The sequence below is a fragment of the Ictalurus furcatus genome, chromosome 19 (genome assembly GCF_023375685.1).
Source record: "Ictalurus furcatus strain D&B chromosome 19, Billie_1.0, whole genome shotgun sequence".
Lineage (NCBI taxonomy): Eukaryota > Metazoa > Chordata > Actinopteri > Siluriformes > Ictaluridae > Ictalurus > Ictalurus furcatus.
The window spans coordinates 25,514,072-25,534,071 of record NC_071273.1 but is presented as its reverse complement, the minus strand read 5'-3'; the positions used below and the strand labels follow the sequence as shown (position 1 = coordinate 25,534,071).

The following is a 20,000-nucleotide window of genomic DNA, read 5'->3' as shown; positions in this document are numbered from 1 at the left end:
ACATGAACTATGACTATGAACTGGGAGTGGAAAAACCAGTGTGGACTAAATGAACTAATCTAAAGTTTAAACTAACTAAATCTATCAAGGAACATAACATGAACTATCTAACTATTTTAACTACACTATATCTAATACTCGCGAGGTGTACAGGGAAGCGAGGGGTATATATCCCAAACATAATCAGCGCTAAGCGCTGGCAGCTGAGAACAATAAAGACACACCCCCGAACAACAACCAATGACAGAACAGGGAGGAGACAGAACAGAAACAACACAAACGCACGTGTCCACAGTAAACAATGTCACGGTTGTCCACATTCGAAGAGCACGCACTCGCTGAGCACTCGTGCACGTAGCTCGTGCATGCGCGCGCCCTCCGTCTCTCCGAGCGCGCTGCCAGAAGGGGAGATCGTGACACATTTGTCATCGGTCCATGAATGAGGTGTCAAATTGAGTGGCTTATTGAGGAGAGATGTGCTATGACTTTTCTAAGTGATCGGAATTCCGGAATTCCTGGTACAGAAACTCAAAAGGGCCAAAAATTCCCACTGACTTGCATAAAAAAATTCTGACTGTTATAACTCCTTGAGCTTTCAAGCTACTTCCAAGAAATTCAGCACAGACCTTCAGGTGTTTTTGCAAACTGATCGGACTCCCGGTATTCCCGCTGCGGATGACGAAAATTCCCAAAAACTCCCATTCACTTAGATTGAGGAATATTCAGAGCCTGGCTCCAACTGTCACAACTCACACACACCTGAGTGCACACGGCCTGATGCCTAAATTATTGGCACACTGTCTAGCTCTAAAAGTACTGGGACATTGTCTAGCTCTAAAAGTATTGGAATGTTAGCTACCACCCTACATTAGCAACTGCCTAGCAACACCCTAGCAACCATTTAGCGCACCCTACCAACCATATAACATCTTGAATAAGCCATATTTCAGCACCAGAACATTATACAGACTTATGGTTTGGCTCTCTTGCAGTCGCTTGCATCACGGTAGCGATTGCCCAGTGCCGAGTTTTACCACGGCAAGCACCACTCACATTTTCTTCTGGAAATGTACATGTCTAGTTTCCTAATGTTCCCCTAGTCCCCTTAGTTTTCTTCTCTTAGATTTTAGTCCTAGTTTCCTAGATTCCTTCTCCTGGTTCTTTTATTTTCTCTTTCTTTATTTCCAAGGACTAAAACTCTGTGTGTTATATTTCTCAGGCCTTGACATTAGTGTTACAGACTCCTGTAGTCCAGTCTGTATAAAATATTATATAATCATATAAATGCACTGTGTAATCTGCTGGATTAGTGTGTAATGATTTATTTAGATGTAGATTTATAGACTCTAGAATTTTGGACTCAGCTGCAATTTTCTCTCTACTTAAGTGTAAACGACCAGGAGGAGCCATTTATAGCTGTAATTAGTGCTCTCTCTCTCTCTCTCTCACTGTCTCTCTCACTCTCTCACTCTTTCTCTCTCACTTTCAGTGTCTCTCTTTTTTCTGTCATTTTCTTTCATAGCAGCCAGTTTCTGTCAGTTTCTCTCTGATGGATGAGTTTACAGGCACCAAAATACATGTTAGGAAAAAAGGCAGGAGAGTGGAATAGAAAGCAACGGAACAAAGATAAATAAATACAAGATAAACAAAACTATTCCTGTTGGATTTCTGTTATTTCTCGGTGTTTATATTTACATCACTCTAATCACCAAACTTTCTAGTCCTAGTTCCCAAAGTTTTCCCTTAATACCTCAAGGTTTTTTTTTAAATTATTATTCACAGTATCTCTTATTTAGCCTCTCAGGATGTTTCTAGAAAATAGAGTCACATTTTTAATTTGTATCATTTCTCCGCATGTTTTCAGTGTCCCTGTGTCCTGTGCTGATTTATATAGAGAGCTTTTCTCATCACTAATGGTTAATTAGCCAGTCAGCTATCAGGTGCAAAGTTCAACAATCGTTCTCTTTTATAGAAGCTCTTTTTGTTTAATGCGGTATCTGTGTGTGCCATCTTAAACTACACGAGAGTAGTTCATCTTCTTCTTCTTTCTCTCTCTCTTTTGAAAGATGTTAGTCCCAACCTGTTGGTGATGCTAAATGAAACACCCAGGTCCTGTATCACTGTCCGATTCTCTAAAACTGAAAGGAGAAAGAAAGAGACAGAGTGAGGAAAGAGGAGGAGTGATCTGGAAAATCAATTTCTGTGGCTGCTCATGCTTCCATCCCTATCAGAAGGAGAGAGAGAGAGAGGGAGAGGGAGAGATTTAATATCTGATTATGTCACCAGGCAGACTCAACACCTGATTCTCTCATCAGGTTTTCCAGACACTCACACACTCCCTGTCTCTTCTTCATGAGGAGCATTGCCAGGTCTGGAGGACAAAACCAACCAAACTGGCCTATACAGAGCCAGCCCATATACTGGCCCAATAGTCATTCAGAAAAAGTCAAAAGAAACCCAGCCCTATAGTTAATCAACACCAGGCCAAAAATGGCCTAATAGTCAGTCAAAAGCATCCCAAAAATGGCCCAGTGACCATTCAGAACCTTCCCAAAACCAAACCAGAATAAGAACCATCCCAAAAACCAGCCCAAAGACCGATCAGAACCATTCCAAAAAGAAGACAATACCCCATGGAAACCAGGTCAACAACCCATCAATCAGAACCATCCTACAAAAGCAGCCCAGCTGCCAGTTAAAACCAGTCAAATGACCAATGAGAAAGATCCAATAGTTACCACAAACATTATGTAATTATCTAACTAAAGACCCACGCCTTCAGGAGAAGTTTGGGAAAAGTCCAAAAACCCGGTCGAATGAATAATCAACCAATCAGAACCATCATATTTGGAACAGTTCGGAAAACATTTTTTTCCTGGTTCTGATTGGTCTCTGGGCTGGTTTTTGGGATGGTTCTGATTGGTCATTGGGCTTGTTTTTGAGGTAGTTCTGATTGGTCATTGCACTGGTTTTTGAGGTAGTTCTGATTGGTCATTCGGCTGGTTTTTGGGATGTTCTGATTGGTCATTGGGCTGGTTGTTGGGATGGTTCCGATTGGTCATTGGGCTGGTTGTTGGGATGGTTCCGATTGGTCATTGGGCTGGTTGTTGGGATGGTTCCGATTGGTCATTGGGCTGGTTTTTAAGGTAGTTCTGATTGGTCATTGTGCTGGTTGTTGGGATGGTTCTGATCTGGTTTCCACCCCGAAATACCTTGGTAATAAAACTTCTCCCACTGTGTGTACTTTGGACTAAATGTGTGAATGTGAATGCAAATAAACGGTGGTACAGCCCTGAGTTTGAGAGAAGGTTATCTTACAATGGAGGGATGGAGAGTGAGACAGATAGAGAGATGCAGAGAGAGAAAGTGTGAGAATGAGAGAGAGTGAAACAGAAACAGATAGACAGGGGAGAGTGAGACAGGATATTGAGCAGAAATAGCTGATGTTTGTTTTGCTGCTTTGTTAAAAGCTCTCTCTGTGCGATCATAAGCCGATAGGACTTCCCTTTCCGTTTGTGTGTGTGTGTGTGTGTGTGCTGTATGTGTGTGTGTGTGTGTGTGCATGCCAAGTAGACCTTAGGACTTCCTCGGGAAAACTGAAGAAGGAAATTTGGTGTGATACTTCATACATATACAGAGAGAGAGGAGGAAATCCTGAACAATGTCTGGCCAGGTGACCTCTGACCTCTGTAACCTCACCTGGTCACATGACTCAGGAAGCGGGAAGTGGCGAAGCAGGAGAGCGAATCAGTGCTTAGTAGCGGGAGAGTGACTCAGCAGTGTGGAGTGAAAAGGAAAATAGAGAGAAAAGAAAAAAGATCGATTTCTCTTTTTAGTTCAGTGAGTCACACTCAAGCAGACATGACTAACACACACACACACACACACACACACACACACACACACATGATCATATGGTGGAGAGGAAAGACTTTTACAGGAAACCTCATCTCATATACACACACACACACGTTTCACCTTGTTGACTCATGATGAATCTGATTCATTTGAAAATTTGACTCACATGATTGGAATCAAAACTGAGTCACTGATAATGTAATGTATAGTTTATACTTATTTTTGTGTTTATAAATAGATTGAATAGATATATCCACACACACACACACAGACACACACACACACACACACACATATCTCATATCTCATATCACATTTAACCCCAGGCCAAAAAAGGAGCCACATTGCTGAGTGGGGTTTCAGGGTCACTGAGTGTGTGAGTGTGAGTGTGAGTGTGTGTGTGTGTGTGTGCGTGTGTGTGTGTGTGTGTATCTTTAGGTGATGAAAGGCTGTTTTATAGCTTAAGGTTTGAGACGGTGGTCATGTTGCAGTCATTATTACGCTCCGCTTTATAATTTACATTTTTCTACTCTTAAGTGGATGAAAATGACTTGGACACTGTGTGTGTGTGTGTGTGTGTGTGTGTGTGTGTGTGTGTGTGTGTGTGTGTGTGAGCACAGACAAGTTGACGTCAATAAAGAACACACAGCAGTGTTGGGCTCCATCCCAAACCACATATAATCATACTAAATGCGAAATAGCACTATTGTCCATTGTGAATAATTAGGACGTATGGAGATTAGGAAACATAGAGACTTTTGAACACTGGGAACTAGGGATGCTGGGAATGTAGGATAATATAATAAATAAAGAAAATAGAAAATACTAGAAGAAACTAGGGAATATTGGATGTAAGAAAGAAGGAGAATAGGGCATACTTGAAACCAGGGGCGCATCTCAATCAGCGCCGTAGGTGGTGAATGAGTACACAGTATATGGTGTACACGAGTTGGGGTACTTCTAAGGACCCTGACTCGCTACACATTGGGACACCGATGACTCAATTTCCTGTGACTTGACTACGTACTAGCATACACCACTTTTTTTTGGCGTTTATCATCAGCAGGCAGGACCGATATCTTTCTGACATTATATGTCTTATACATTTGTTACCTTAATCGCACGCGTTTCTGTCACGGTACTTCAATCAGGATCTTAGGCTAGCTGGTGGATTTTTTAAAAATCGTTAAAGTTATTAGACTCAAACATGTCAAATAAATAAAAATCGCCAACGTGAGTAATCACTTGAGTGTCACAACAACGATAACAAGCTACTTAAGTTTGTAGATGAAGTTGGCTGAGAGTTCGTCCACCATTTCTTTCGAGTGAGGAGCTTCAGTAAACATGACGCCATTCCCAGTAAGGGAACATAGGGAGCATCGATTCTCCCTGAGTTTTGTGGTGCATTGTGGGTTTCTTTTTAGGGAGCGAACGTTCCAGTGCACTGAAAGGATTTTGCCCTTTAAATGGTCGACTCCTGATCAGTGCCCTGACTACTGAACTAGTGAGCTGATTGAGACGCGCCCATCGTGACCAAAACTAGGTTTGTGAAAACTGGGGGACATGGATATCAAGGGATACAGGAAACTAAGGGAACCAGAGATCACTACAAGCTGAGGAACAAGGATCAAGCAATCAAAGGAAATAGTGAAAGCTCAGAAATTAAAGGGGAAAGAAGCATGGGAACTAAGGGACATTGACAAATAGAAACTATTAGAGGGGACAATATATTATGGAACAAGGAATCTTAAGGAACAATGCAAGCGCAAAACAGGGGAATTAAAGGCGAGAATCTAGGTAACACTGACAAAAAGTAACCAGGAAACTAAGGGATAGCGATATCTAGGGATACTGGAAACTTAGGGAACAAGGGGTTAATACAAGCCAGTGAACTTACACACACCCATGCACTCCCATTGTGTACGTCCCAAATCACACACTTGTGCCCTAAAAAATAAAGCACATAATGTTACTTTAGTAAGTATAATAATTTGACGTGTGTGTGTGTGTGTGTGTGTGTGTGTGTGTGAGAGAGAGAGAGAGAGAGAGAGAGAGAGAGAGAGAGAGAGAATGTACATATGTAATAGTGGTGTGTGTAGTGTGTGAGAGCTCCCTCTAGTGTTTGTGAGTGGTATTGAGCTCTTTTTACATTGAAATAGTGTTAACGGACTGAGTGACTCAGTTCTGATTCAAAGTCGACACTTCAGAGGAATCAGAAAGAATTAAGATCCATCAAGAAAAAAGTGAAACATGCGTGTGTTTATGTGGGTCTGTGTAGTTGTTCAGGATAAACGTAATATAGCTATTTAATTATATAATGATACATTTAAATGCTAAATAATCAGTGACTCAGTTCTTATTCAAATCATATGAGTCGAAACCTCAAACGAATCATAAGAGAATCAACAAGGAATCATGTACATATCAAGAAGTCTCTTTAATGGATTCTGTTGTTGTTGTTGTTGTTGTTTTGTTTATTCTGCTGTTTGGCATGTAGCCTTGAAGTTGTGCACTATTCTCGTAAGCACACTCGGACATAAGATTGGAATTGGGACGCGGCCCAAAATTTATTCACAGCGTCTCGATTTTGTGCCAGAAAAAAAAAGCAGAGACAGAAGTGAAGTAATGATGCATCACTACTGAGGGATTTGTGTTACAATCTTATTAAATGTCACTGGTGTGTGTGTGTGTGTGTGTGTGTGTGTGTGTGTGTGTGTGTGTGTGTGCACCAAACACTGACTTAATTGTATTCTAGCAGAAACCGTGACTAATTACCACAACAGATTGCTAACTGCGATGCTAAACTGACATCTATCTATTTATTTATTTATCACTCTTGACATTTTGCATTTGTATCATTTGTTAGATTTCCTCGAGTATTGCTTTTTCTCTTTTTCTCTGTTTCGAAATTGTGTGTGTGTGTGTGTGTGTGTGTGTGTGTGTGTGTGACACAAATTGCTGGTTAGCTGTGTACTTTTTTGGGTTGGGTGATTTCTTGGCAGGAGCGGCTCCTGCAGGTTCGGCTAGCGGCATGCTAATTACAGAGCAGCACAAAGGCCCCGGAGTAACGTGTCACTCAGAGGCACAGAAAGGTCTCAGCTCACGGAATTAAGAGCAAAGTTTTGTTTTCCAATAAAACGGTTATCAATTAATAATAAAAGTGAGGTTCCTCAAGGTTCTGTGCTATGCCCGCTTTAATTCTGTTCGTTAATTCTATTTATTTCAGTTTTTTAAATTCTATTAATGTCTTACGTTTATTTTCTTTCTTTTATTCTATCGACTCCACTTGTCCTAGTGCTTCCACCTTTAAAAATGAAATGTTCTCATAATACGTAATACACGTGTTCCAATGAAAACAGGGTTCAAAAACCACTTATTTCACTTGCAGATGCACATTTCTATTCAAAACTAATAACATTTGGCAATAACACTGCTGTATATAATAATGTAAATTTGTCCGAAAAGTTGTAACTTGTTTAACAACAAAAACAGAAAAGAAAGAATTTACATACCAGTGTTTCATTTTGGAAACGTTTCTTGTCACCTGTCGCCAAATTTCTGCCCAGGAGAAGCACTTTCCCTGCCAAGAACACGTTTCTTTGCTAACATTAAGCCTGCAAAAAAAAAAACAAAACGTTCGTTGATAACTATTATTTTACAGTGGTGCTGTCCGCTGAACTCTATGCAGGGTGTGTCGAAATGGAACACGCCCACAAACGCCATTCCTAGTGTCACTCCAACCCGAAGGCACTGACTCTTTGCTCATACAATTCGGGGAATTTGATATGAAACGACCTGCAAGTTAGAAACATTACATTCAGTACTATTACCTTTTATGCAAATGTAATATATGAATATTTAAATGTATATTTAAATATCAAAAAAAAAATTCGATTGTAATATTTAAATGAATAAACGATTTGTAGTGCTCCAGCAAATAAGCGTTTTGCTGCCAGGTCAGACGGCAGTGCGGCAGGTTTCTATTAACGCACCCGTTCTAATACGTTAGCGTTTCTATAGTAATAGCTCATTCACACGGACGTGTACGGCGGACGCTCCACATGAACGGATTTTTTTTTAATCGTTTACGTATCTGTTACGTTTAGAGATTTACGGAAGGAGTCTCCAATGTCAGTGCTTCGTAACATTCAGAAGTAAAGCTGTAACTTTTAACATTTTTTTTGTCTTATTAACGTCAAGAAAGAGAATCAAACAGAGGCTGGTGTTTATAGCTGCTGTAATGTATGTGAACTAACTTGGACAGTAAACGTAACTATAAAAAGATTTTTATTTTAAATGTATGATGCATTATTATGAAATTAATTGTAACTGTTGGTAAGTGGCAGTGGTGTAGGAGGATAAAACTCTTGGGGATGTGCTGGAATAGGAAAATAATCTCGTTGTTATTGTAACAGTAATTCCGCTTCATCGCTCCATTCCACCATGTATTATTTTCCTGTAGCAGCAACACACACCGAGTGTTTTATTTCAGTACTGCCATCTGTGACTAGCATCAAAACAGTAAAATGGTCACATTAGCCTTATTTTAGGCTTTTTAGGTCCGAATTGCTGCCTCTAATTTTCCCCTGGAGTGTCAGAACATATTTGGGGACACAGCTCGAACAGTGTAAAGCGGTGGTTTAGGGAAGTGCCGTGCGACTCGCCTCACCCTCACTGTGTGTTTGCGTACTGAGTGTTTCTGCATGTCTATGTTTACACGCTAACTAACCGCGGCCGTCTCTCAGGAAATGGACACCAAATATGGACGGCATCACAAAAGTGTATACTATAATCGCTGGACAGCTACAATCCCGAGCCTGTGACGGCTGTTCGTCATAGCAGCTTCGCTATTATCCGGAGAAAATGCTCACTTGGCAGAAATCCACGCGTTCAAGAAAACATTTGGATTTATCATTTGAAAAACACTTACTCTTTCAGTCTCCTGAGAATGTGTTGAATATTGATTTCCTTTTTGGTCCAAATGAGAGTTTAACACTGCTCAGTTGTTTTCTAAGGCAAAGGGAGTATTTTGTGGACTGAGGCATTTAATTTACTGGCCTCAGTGTGTGTGTGTGTATCTTTTTAGTTCCCCGTCGTACATCGGGATTCTTATTTTCCACTTCCCGAGGTATTTTCCAATCCAGAGGATATCTGAGATTGAAGGTCTCGATTTTTGCGATGTTTGTAGATCGCTTTTTCTTTTTTTCTTTTCTCTTTGGTTTACGGGTGACTGGTGTGGGTTATTATGGGAGGATTAAGTGGAATCAAGGCCTCGGACAAGATAATGACAGTTTCACGGGATGGAAGGGAGAGAGTGAGGGAAAATAGCTTTAAAATGTGACATGTGTTTAAAAAGCAGAGCGAGCCGGCCGTAAAAATGGCTTCCAGATGTTTTTTATGTCGTGGGTGTGTGGGGGGAGGGGTATTTCCATCTCCATGACTCAAATCACATGATATAAATGCATCAAATACCGACATTCACCATGAAACACCGACATTCACCATCACACGCCGACATTCACCATCACACGCCGACATTCACCATCAAACGCCGACATTCACCATCACACGCCGACATTCACCATCACACGCCGACATTCACCATCACACGCCGACATTCACCATCACACGCCGACATTCACCATCAAACGCCGACATTCACCATCAAACGCCGACATTCACCATCACACGCCGACATTCACCATCACACGCCGACATTCACCATCACACGCCGACATTCACCATCACACGCCGACATTCTCCATCACACGCCGACATTCACCATCACACACCGACATTCACCATCACACACCGACATTCACAATCAAACACCGACATTCACCATCAAACACCGACATTCACCATCAAACACCGACATTCTCCCCCAAACACCGACATTCACCATCAAACACCGACATTCACAATCAAACGCCGACATTCACCATCACACGCCGACATTCACCATCACACGCCGACATTCACCATCACACATCGACATTCACCATCACACACCGACATTCTCCATCAAACACCGACATTCACAATCACACACCGACATTCACCATCACACACCGACATTCACCATCACACACCGACATTCACAATCAAACACCGACATTCACCATCAAACACCGACATTCACCATCAAACACCGACATTCTCCCCCAAACACCGACATTCACCATCAAACACCGACATTCACAATCAAACACCGACATTCACCATCACACGCCGACATTCACCATCAAACACCGACATTCACCATCACACACCGACATTCACCACCACACACCGACATTCACCATCACACACCAACATTCGCCATCAACTGATAAGCAAACTTGGTAGAACATTCTAGAGAGATCTAACAAGCACGTGTTGGTGTGTGTTTGTGCTTAATACAGAAAACTGGTGTTTGATAAGGCTTTTTGGTGTATGATTTATTGTTAAATGTTGGTCATTGAGTGTTGATGGTTGATGATGCTTGTTGGACGTTGGTCCAGTGCTGAATGGAGAATGTTGGTGTTTGACAGTTTCAGTGTTTAATTGAGATTAATGGTGAATGTTAGCATTTGATAAATAATCTTGCTGTTTGTTGGAGAATGTTGATGGTTAATGGTAAATGTCGATATTTTATGGAAAGTGTTTATTTCATAATGATTATAGTTTGTAAATGATGCTGTTATTCTATGATGATATGTTTTAGTGTTTAATGGAGAATGGTGGTGTTTGATAATGATAAATTAGTGATAAAGCCGGGGTTTGGTGGACAGTGCTTGTGTTTTTATTGGTATTTAATATAAAAACCAGAGTATTTTGATGTTTCATGGAAAAAGGTTTTCAAAGCTTATTGTTGGTGTTTGATGGAGAACGTCGGTGTTTGATGGTGATTGTGGGTGATTGATGGTGATTGTGGGTGTTTGATGTTAATTGTTGGTGTTTGATGGTGATTGTGGGTGTTTGATGGTGATTGTTGGTGTTTGATGGTGATTGTGGGTGTTTGATGGTAATTGTGGGTGATTGATGGTAATTGTGGGTGATTGATGGTAATTGTTGGTGTTTGTTGGTGATTGTGGGTGTTTGATGGTGATTGTGGGTGATTGATGGTGATTGTGGGTGTTTGATGGTGATTGTGGGTGTTTGATGGTGATTGTTGGTGTTTGTTGGTGATTGTGGGTGTTTGATGGTAATTGTGGGTGTTTGATTGTGATTGAGGGTAATTGTGGGTGATTGATGGTAATTGTTGGTGTTTGTTGGTGATTGTGGGTGTTTGATGGTGATTGTGGGTGATTGATGGTGATTGTGGGTGTTTGATGGTGATTGTGGGTGTTTGATGGTGATTGTTGGTGTTTGTTGGTGATTGTGGGTGTTTGATGGTAATTGTGGGTGTTTGATTGTGATTGAGGGTAATTGTGGGTGTTTGATGGTGATTGTGGGTGTTTGATTGTGATTGAGGGTAATTGTGGGTGTTTGATGGTGATTGATGGTAATTGTTGGTGTTTGATGGTAATTGTGGGTGTTTGATGGTGATTGTGGGTGTTTGATGGTAATTGTGGGTGTTTGATTGTGATTGAGGGTAATTGTGGGTGTTTGATGGTGATTGTGGGTGTTTGATGGTGATTGTGGGTGTTTGATTGTGATTGAGGGTAATTGTGGGTGTTTGATGGTGATTGATGGTAATTGTTGGTGTTTGATGGTAATTGTGGGTGTTTGATGGTGATTGTGGGTGTTTGATGGTAATTGTGGGTGATTGATGGTAATTGTGGGTGATTGATGGTAATTGTTGGTGTTTGTTGGTGATTGTGGGTGTTTGATGGTGATTGTGGGTGATTGATGGTGATTGTGGGTGTTTGATGGTGATTGTGGGTGTTTGATGGTGATTGTTGGTGTTTGTTGGTGATTGTGGGTGTTTGATGGTAATTGTGGGTGTTTGATTGTGATTGAGGGTAATTGTGGGTGATTGATGGTAATTGTTGGTGTTTGTTGGTGATTGTGGGTGTTTGATGGTGATTGTGGGTGATTGATGGTGATTGTGGGTGTTTGATGGTGATTGTGGGTGTTTGATGGTGATTGTTGGTGTTTGTTGGTGATTGTGGGTGTTTGATGGTAATTGTGGGTGTTTGATTGTGATTGAGGGTAATTGTGGGTGTTTGATGGTGATTGTGGGTGTTTGATTGTGATTGAGGGTAATTGTGGGTGTTTGATGGTGATTGATGGTAATTGTTGGTGTTTGATGGTAATTGTGGGTGTTTGATGGTGATTGTGGGTGTTTGATGGTAATTGTGGGTGTTTGATTGTGATTGAGGGTAATTGTGGGTGTTTGATGGTGATTGTGGGTGTTTGATGGTGATTGTGGGTGTTTGATTGTGATTGAGGGTAATTGTGGGTGTTTGATGGTGATTGATGGTAATTGTTGGTGTTTGATGGTAATTGTGGGTGTTTGATGGTGATTGTGGGTGTTTGATGGTTATTGTTGGTGTTTGATGGTATTTGTGGGTGTTTGATAAAGAATCTTGGTGGTCTTTTAGTGATGATGTCTGGGTTTGGTGAAGAGCACTCATGCTTGTTGTTATTTAATAGAGAATCTTGAAGTTTCACGGAAAGTGATAGTGTTTCATGGTTAATGTTGGTGTTTGATGGAGACCATTTCTGTGTCGGTGTGTGTTGAGGAACGCCGCCTCAGTGGTGCTCTGGGATTTAACACACTTCATCATCCTCCATTGATTTTTACAGGTTTTTGCTTCCTGAGGGATTTGCAGGCAGGACGGTTTAATTAATCTCTGATGCAGCTGTAAAGCATCAGACCATGTGTGTGTGTGTGTGTGTGTGTGTGTGTGTGTGTGTGTGCGTTGAGAAACTGGAAGACTAAAAGCCCGAGACTGTGATGCACATTCAACCTTCAAACAGACTCAATTAACTTTATTGGTGACTGCAGTATGTGATTAATTCAGCTCGTAAAATAAATCATATTCTGTGTTACAGCGACATCGGATGTTTATTGATTGTGCAGTACACACATAACAACATGCCATTACGCACACACACACAGACTCACACACACACACACAAACATGCCATTAACTTCCATACGGACACGAAATGCCGAGTGCTTCACCATGAACTCTTTTTATTTAATCAAATATCAAGCAGAAATGCAGTTTTCCACATTTAACCACTATTCTAAATATTATCATGCGACGGTGACGCACATTCATATGAATAAATGCTGTAAATTCACCAGCTTGGAGAATCTCACTCAAAATGTTAAAGTCTAATTGTTTTTCTTTTATTTTTACAAGCATAAAGGAGCCGTAACACTGGGTTAAGCAGAGAGAACACACTTAATACTGAAAGACTAATAAACATCGTCCTGAAGGGGCTTTACAGAAATCCAGGTATATATTTTTGATCCCTAATGAACAATGCAGAGGTAGCTGTGAAGAGAAGAAATACTGCAGAAGCTTTAACTCAGAAGTGAATCCATCCTCATCTGGGTGACACTGGATAGTGCAAATATAAATCATTCCAGTATACAGGTGTAGAAGAGTAAAGAGGAACCGTACTGAGTGTGTGTACAGGATGTTTTTTAGGAGATTCAGATTATGAATAAAAGTCCTGCAATGAGCAACAATGTGGACAGTGTTTATGAGTACAGCAGCAACTCTTAGGGACAAGTCACAGGGTACAGTAAGTTTGTCTCAACTGTAGAATATCTACTCTAATGACAAGGGATTTCCCCAATATTTAATGAACGTTACAAACATAATGTAAGGAAATATCATTTAAGTACAACAACAGACACTTTGTTCATGTGGTGTTCACATTTCTATAGCATTAGGAAGATGTCCTTTGTACCATTTATGCTGCGTGAAGACTACACGATATGCCAGTAAAACCACAAGATACAATACAATACAATTTACAATTCATAATTTGTTATTTGACATTACTGACTCTGCTAAGTTATGATACAATATGATACCATACGTTATGATACTATACAATACAATACAATATAATCTAATAAAATACAATATTAAATTATACAATACAATATGATACAATGCAATACCGTAATATACGATACAATACAATACAATACAATACGGTACGATACAACGCGATATGATACAATACAATACATTACGATACAATACAATACAATACAATACGGTACGATACAACGCGATACGATACAATACAATACATTACGATACAATACGATACAATACAATACAATACAATACAATACATTACGATACAATACAATACAATACAATACATTACGATACAATACGATACAATACAATACGATACAATACAATACAATACATTACGATACAATACGATACAATACAATACAATACATTACGATACAATACGATACAATACAATACAATACAATACATTACGATACAATACGATACAATACAATACAATACATTACGATACAACACGATACAATACAATACAATACAATACATTATGATACAACACGATACAATACAATACAATACAATACATTACGATACAATGCGATACAATATGATACAATACAATACGGTACAATACAATACGATATGATACAATACAATACGACAGAATACGATACAATACGTTACAATACAATGCGATACAATATGATGCAATACAATAAAATACGATACAATATGTTACGATACAATACAATACGTTACAATACAATATGATACGTTATGATACAATACGTTTCGATTCAATACGATACAATATGATACGATACGTTATGATACAATACAATACAATATGTTATGAAACAATGCAAATTGATACAATGTGAAAATATGATACTATACTATATAATACAATATGCTATGACACAATACAATATCATAATTCGTGATACAATACGATAAGTCACAATATGATGTGATACGATACAGTTTAATTTGTATAGCGCTTTTAACAGTGGACATTGTCCCAGAGCAGCGGTACAGAAATATATATATTCAGGATATAGATGTTAAATGTATGAATTTATCTCTAATGAGCAGCCAGAGGTGACGGTGGTGAGGAAAAACTCCCTGAGATGATATGAGGAAGAAACCTTGAGAGGAACCAGACTCAAAAGGATCCCGTCCTCATCTGGGTGACACCGGATAGTGCGATTATAAATAAATACACCCCTTCTATAAATGTGCTAATACTACATGCTTAAATAGTGCAGTTGTGTACACAGGAAATTCATTACAGTTTCTACAGGAAGTCTGTTTTGTTGAACTTCTCCACTGTTCACTGATGGAGACTCGAGTGCAGAACTGTTAGTAGTAACTGTAGTCCTAAAGCCATCTTTATGGTTTTTAAGTGGTACCATCCTCACTAATTTCAATGATCATTACTCTGCACCATGTGGGGACATCCTCATCAGCAGCATGTAACTTCCAACTGATGAGAACTCCAAGCAGAAGGAGGTCATCAGGATGGATCGGGCAGAAGGGGTTAAGGTCACTGGTACAGTGTGATACTATACAGTAGAATACGGTCTGATGAGATACAATATGGTTTAATATCTGCTGATACTAATGTAGGCTTAAGTAAGTAGGCTTACCATCGTGAATGATGATGATGATGATGTAGAGAAGGAAAATTATAAATGTATCAGAGTGCCGGCCTGTTCAATTATTTACACAGCAGTTGTCTTTCCTTTTTTTCGATAATAATCGATTTACGATAGTTGCAACGAGTCATTTACATGACAGGAGACGACTCTCCGTCATGGGGCTGCTCACACGACACAATTTATCACTGGGAAATATCAGACAATCTGCGACTGCTCAGAGAAAATCACATCACTGATACTGATACTGATCAGGAGGTCAGGGGTTCCAGCCGCAGCACCGCCAAGTTGCCACAGCCCTTAACCGTCTCTGCTCCAGGGTGCTGTGTCATGGCTGACTCTGACCTCTGACCCCGGATTCCTAACAAGCCGAGATACGTGAAGGAAAGAATTTGACTGTGCCGCAATGTATACGTGACACATAAAGACTTTCTTTTACTCCATGTTAAGCTCTGTTCTATTACCGCACAACAATTTGCCACTGATCCCCAAAAATTAATCATAAAATAACCCTAATGTTCTAGATCATTCTACACTTCCTTACGCTAGTTCCTCATATCCAGAACACAGTTAACAGTGTGTATTGCAGTGACACATACTCCTGTGTCTCTTTATAAATTCACGCTGACTAACAAAGTGTGAAGGTGTAAATGTCAGATTTATGCTCCATCAGCCATGATAAAGACCACGAGTGTGTGTGTGTGTGTGTGTGTGTGTGTGCGCGTGTCTTAGTGTGGGAAAGAAGCAGCTAAATCTTGCTGTTCCCACAGGAAGTCTCCAACCTCACTACCTGTCAGAGCTCACAATGCCATCTTGTGTCTGCTGTGACAGAGTGACGTCTGATAGACAGGAACATGACACACTCAGAGAACTTCTCTCCTGTGGCTTGGACTAATCCCAGCTTCTGCTCTGTCAGTGTTTATCGTTTTAAGAATGGATTAATCTCCATATTACCTCGTGCTCGCTTTGAAGAATGTTTGTGAGAAATGTTAGCGAGCCTGTTTTCGGCAAGAACCGATTTCTGGTTAGTGCTGATTGATGACGCAATTAGAATGTAGCCACACACACACACACACACACACACACACACAATTTATCCCATTCAGGTTGAAAATGTGATGTGTGTTTCCCCCTGCTGGTGATGTGTTATAACTACAGTCAGTACCTGCAGAGTCTGCAACTCTTTCTCTCTTTCACACACACACACACACACACACACACTCACTCACACACTCAGCTGGTTTATCAGCAGGATGTAGACGACGGACAATATGAGAGCTCACACACTCCTGACAGGTACACACACACACACACACACACACAAACAGACCTAAACGGACTGGTGAGGATGGAAATAGTGATGCTAACTGCTGGTAGGGTTTAGAGACATACGCTGATGGTGTGTGTGTATGTGTTTGTGTGTGTCTGTGTATGTGTGTGTTAATGCTTAGAATATCGAGGGTGGCATGGCTACTGCGATGCATCTGCCAGGCGAGAATTTGCTCGTTAGGACAGTGTGTGTGTGTGTGTGTGTGTGTGTGTGTGTGTGTGTGCACTCACTAGTTCTCAGAGCTTCAGCCTGAAAAGACGAGTGTAAGCTGGAGGAAAAGAGTGACGCATCATAAATTACCTGCTCAGCAACACAGCTGGAATGTTTATTTATTTTTCATCTTTTCAGTGTGCAGTTCTGTGATGCTGTAATGTCTTTCTCTAGCTGTAATAATCGTTTCTCTCACAGATAGAGTGGGGGGGCGGGGCAGGGAGGGTATTCACGTTTCGAATTGCGATGTTGTCATGCAGTGGATCCAGGGATGGATGGATTCAAGTCTCTGACTCAACTTCAAGCCTTAAGAGTCACAATTGAACTCATATTCTTATGAGGTTATGTCTCATGAGTCGACTCGGACTTCAGTGTTTACAGTACAACACGTGAATCGACTCGGGAGTCAGAGCTTATAATTCATGATGTCATTTGGATTTATAGCTTATATAAATTACTCTCTATTTGACTCAGGCTTCCCAGATTTATAACTTCAGAGTTTACAGTTTCAGAGCTTTGACTTGTGATCTGATTCAGGCTTATAACTGATTTATAACTCCCAATGAGTCGACTCTGACTTTCTTTGACACCTGATTTGACTCGCAACTTGACTCTTAATGACTCATGATTTGACTCGGACTTCAAGTATTATCTCTCGCTGACTTCAAAGCTCGTGACTCAGAGTTCGAATCTCACTTTTACTAGAGATATTATTGAGGCTTCAAAGCTCATGACTCGTAAATGTACTCAGACCTCAAAGCTTTGACCCACTCGACTCAGACTCAGACTCACAACTCAACTTCAGCTTTAAAGTTCATGACTGATCATTTGAGTTAGACTTCAAAGCTAATGACTCGTGATTCGGATCAGACTTTACGGCTTTATAACATAACTTGTGAGTCCAAATCCTATAATCTGCGATTGGACTGAAACTCCTTACTCAAACTGCTTAAAAAATAGCGTAAAGGACTCGTTTCACGTGTAGCCTACGTTGGTGTTACCTTGAAGGTTTTTATTGCAACTTTAATTAAAAAAAACCTTTTACCATCCCATTTGATGTCCTAATCACTACAACCCTGAGTGCTAATCAGTACAACCCTGCTGGATCCAGAGGCGATAGGTTAGCATGCTAGTTACCGGACTGTGTACTTCGCATGTTAATGAAGCTAGCTGGGTTTTTCAGAGAAATCGCTTCACTGTTCTCACAGTCGAGCTGGAGAGAATGTTACTCAATCCATTTTCCTCTGCTGTCATGTTTATTTCTTGCCGATTCATCTATTTGTCATACACACACATAGAACAAGATGTAGTACACACACACACACACTTTAATTGCGTATAATGGCTGGTAATCATGTGGCGTTGCGGTATTGGCCGCTTTCTCTTTAGCTTTTATCCATTGTTTGTTTCCTTGGCTGTGAAAAGCAGTTGATATTTTCCTGGCAGCTGAACAGAAACCTCTCGTTTCGGTTTGTTGTCTCTGTGGACGTTAAAATGGCTCTCGGATGCCAGACACTTTTGTGGTGACTTCAATCTGTTTTTATTGGCGCTCTCATTAACATGCTGCGTTGAAACGTGCACTTTCCCTCCGCCGGGATCCATAACTCTTCTTCAGCAGCGTAACCGTGTTCTTTGAGGAGGACAACACACCCGAGAGCACGCTAACCCCGGCCAGGATCACATGTTACCTGAGAGGAGTCACCTCCATAAGCTCCCTATTAAACTCACACTCACTTCAAAGTGCGCAGCCATCAGTTACGCTCCATCAGCTGTGATAACGGGTACTTTACAGTGCACAGTGACGGATGGAGGGTTGGCTGCGTAGCCATGGAAACCAAAGTCAATTAGCTACAGCGTCTAATTCTGACTTGAAGGCTTTGGTTCTCTGGTGGTGCTATGAGCCGAGTCCGAGACTCAAAGTGTTTTTGGTGCGTCAATCCAGAGCAAACTACAGCAGCAGGTTGCTATTCTCTCAGGAAGCAGTGCCAACATCACTTCCTGAAACAGATCATAGTGCTATCCTGGTCATTACTGGTGAAGCTAAAACCTCATTCATCATTTGAGAAAATCAGATCGTTTGAATCTGTTTTTCACTGCGTTGTCTTAAACATTGGACTTTTTTTGCATTCACAGGTTGTAGCCTGTTTGATGTACAGTAGTAGAAGGGGCGGAGTCATCTAAAGTCCTCAGCTAAGGGAAAACACCATTTTGGGGGGATTGTTTTTTTTCTTTTAGAATGAAACCCTTCATCACAAAGTTGTCAGAAAGCTTTCAAACAGCCAAAAAGAGTTTATGTAAGTGGGCCTGCAGTGTAATACTGAGGAATGCCACATTAAATAATCCATCAAAAATCCATAGAAAAAAGGAGGGAAAATAGTCTTCTGTGGTGCTTATCCTACACAGGGTCGCAGGGGAGCCTGGAGCCTATCACAGAGATCTCGGGGCACAAGGCGGGGGACACCCTGGACGAGGTGCCAATCCGTCACGGGGCACAGCCGTACACACACTCACATACTGTGGACAATTTGGAGATGCCAATCAGCTGTGGGGGTAAACTGGAGCTCCAGGAGGAAACCCCCGAAGCACAGGGAGGACAAGCAAACTCCGCGCACACAGAGTGGAGACGGGATTCAAATCCCGCAACCCCAAAGGTTCTAGGCAAACGTGCTAACCACTCCGCCTCCTGGAGGGAAATCCTCATCTCCTCAAACATCACCAGTATACAGCACAGCAGAGGACGTTGCACTGACAGTCTGCTGGATTTGTGTCCGAGCCTGTTAGCGTCATGTTTGAGAAAGAGGATGACTAACTGGTTCTTCACTGCACTCTCGTAGCAGCTCGTCATCGTGGACTTCTCCCACAACAGAAAGCAACGTTTCAGAGGCGGCGAGTGTTTCTGAGTGAAATGGTTTTAATTGGATGTGACTGATCTTAAATGGAGTCGTTATGGTTTTATGAGGATTTTTGTTTTTGAGGAACGGCCATCACAGCCTGCTTATAAAGAGC

General features: G+C 40.9%; 1 protein-coding gene across 1 annotated transcript in view; it reads left to right on the top strand.

Annotated features, from left to right (window-relative positions):
• The window catches only part of nav3 (neuron navigator 3), a 120,447-nt gene that overhangs the window by 27,028 nt on the left and 73,419 nt on the right, over positions 1–20,000 (top strand). The window lies entirely within an intron of this gene.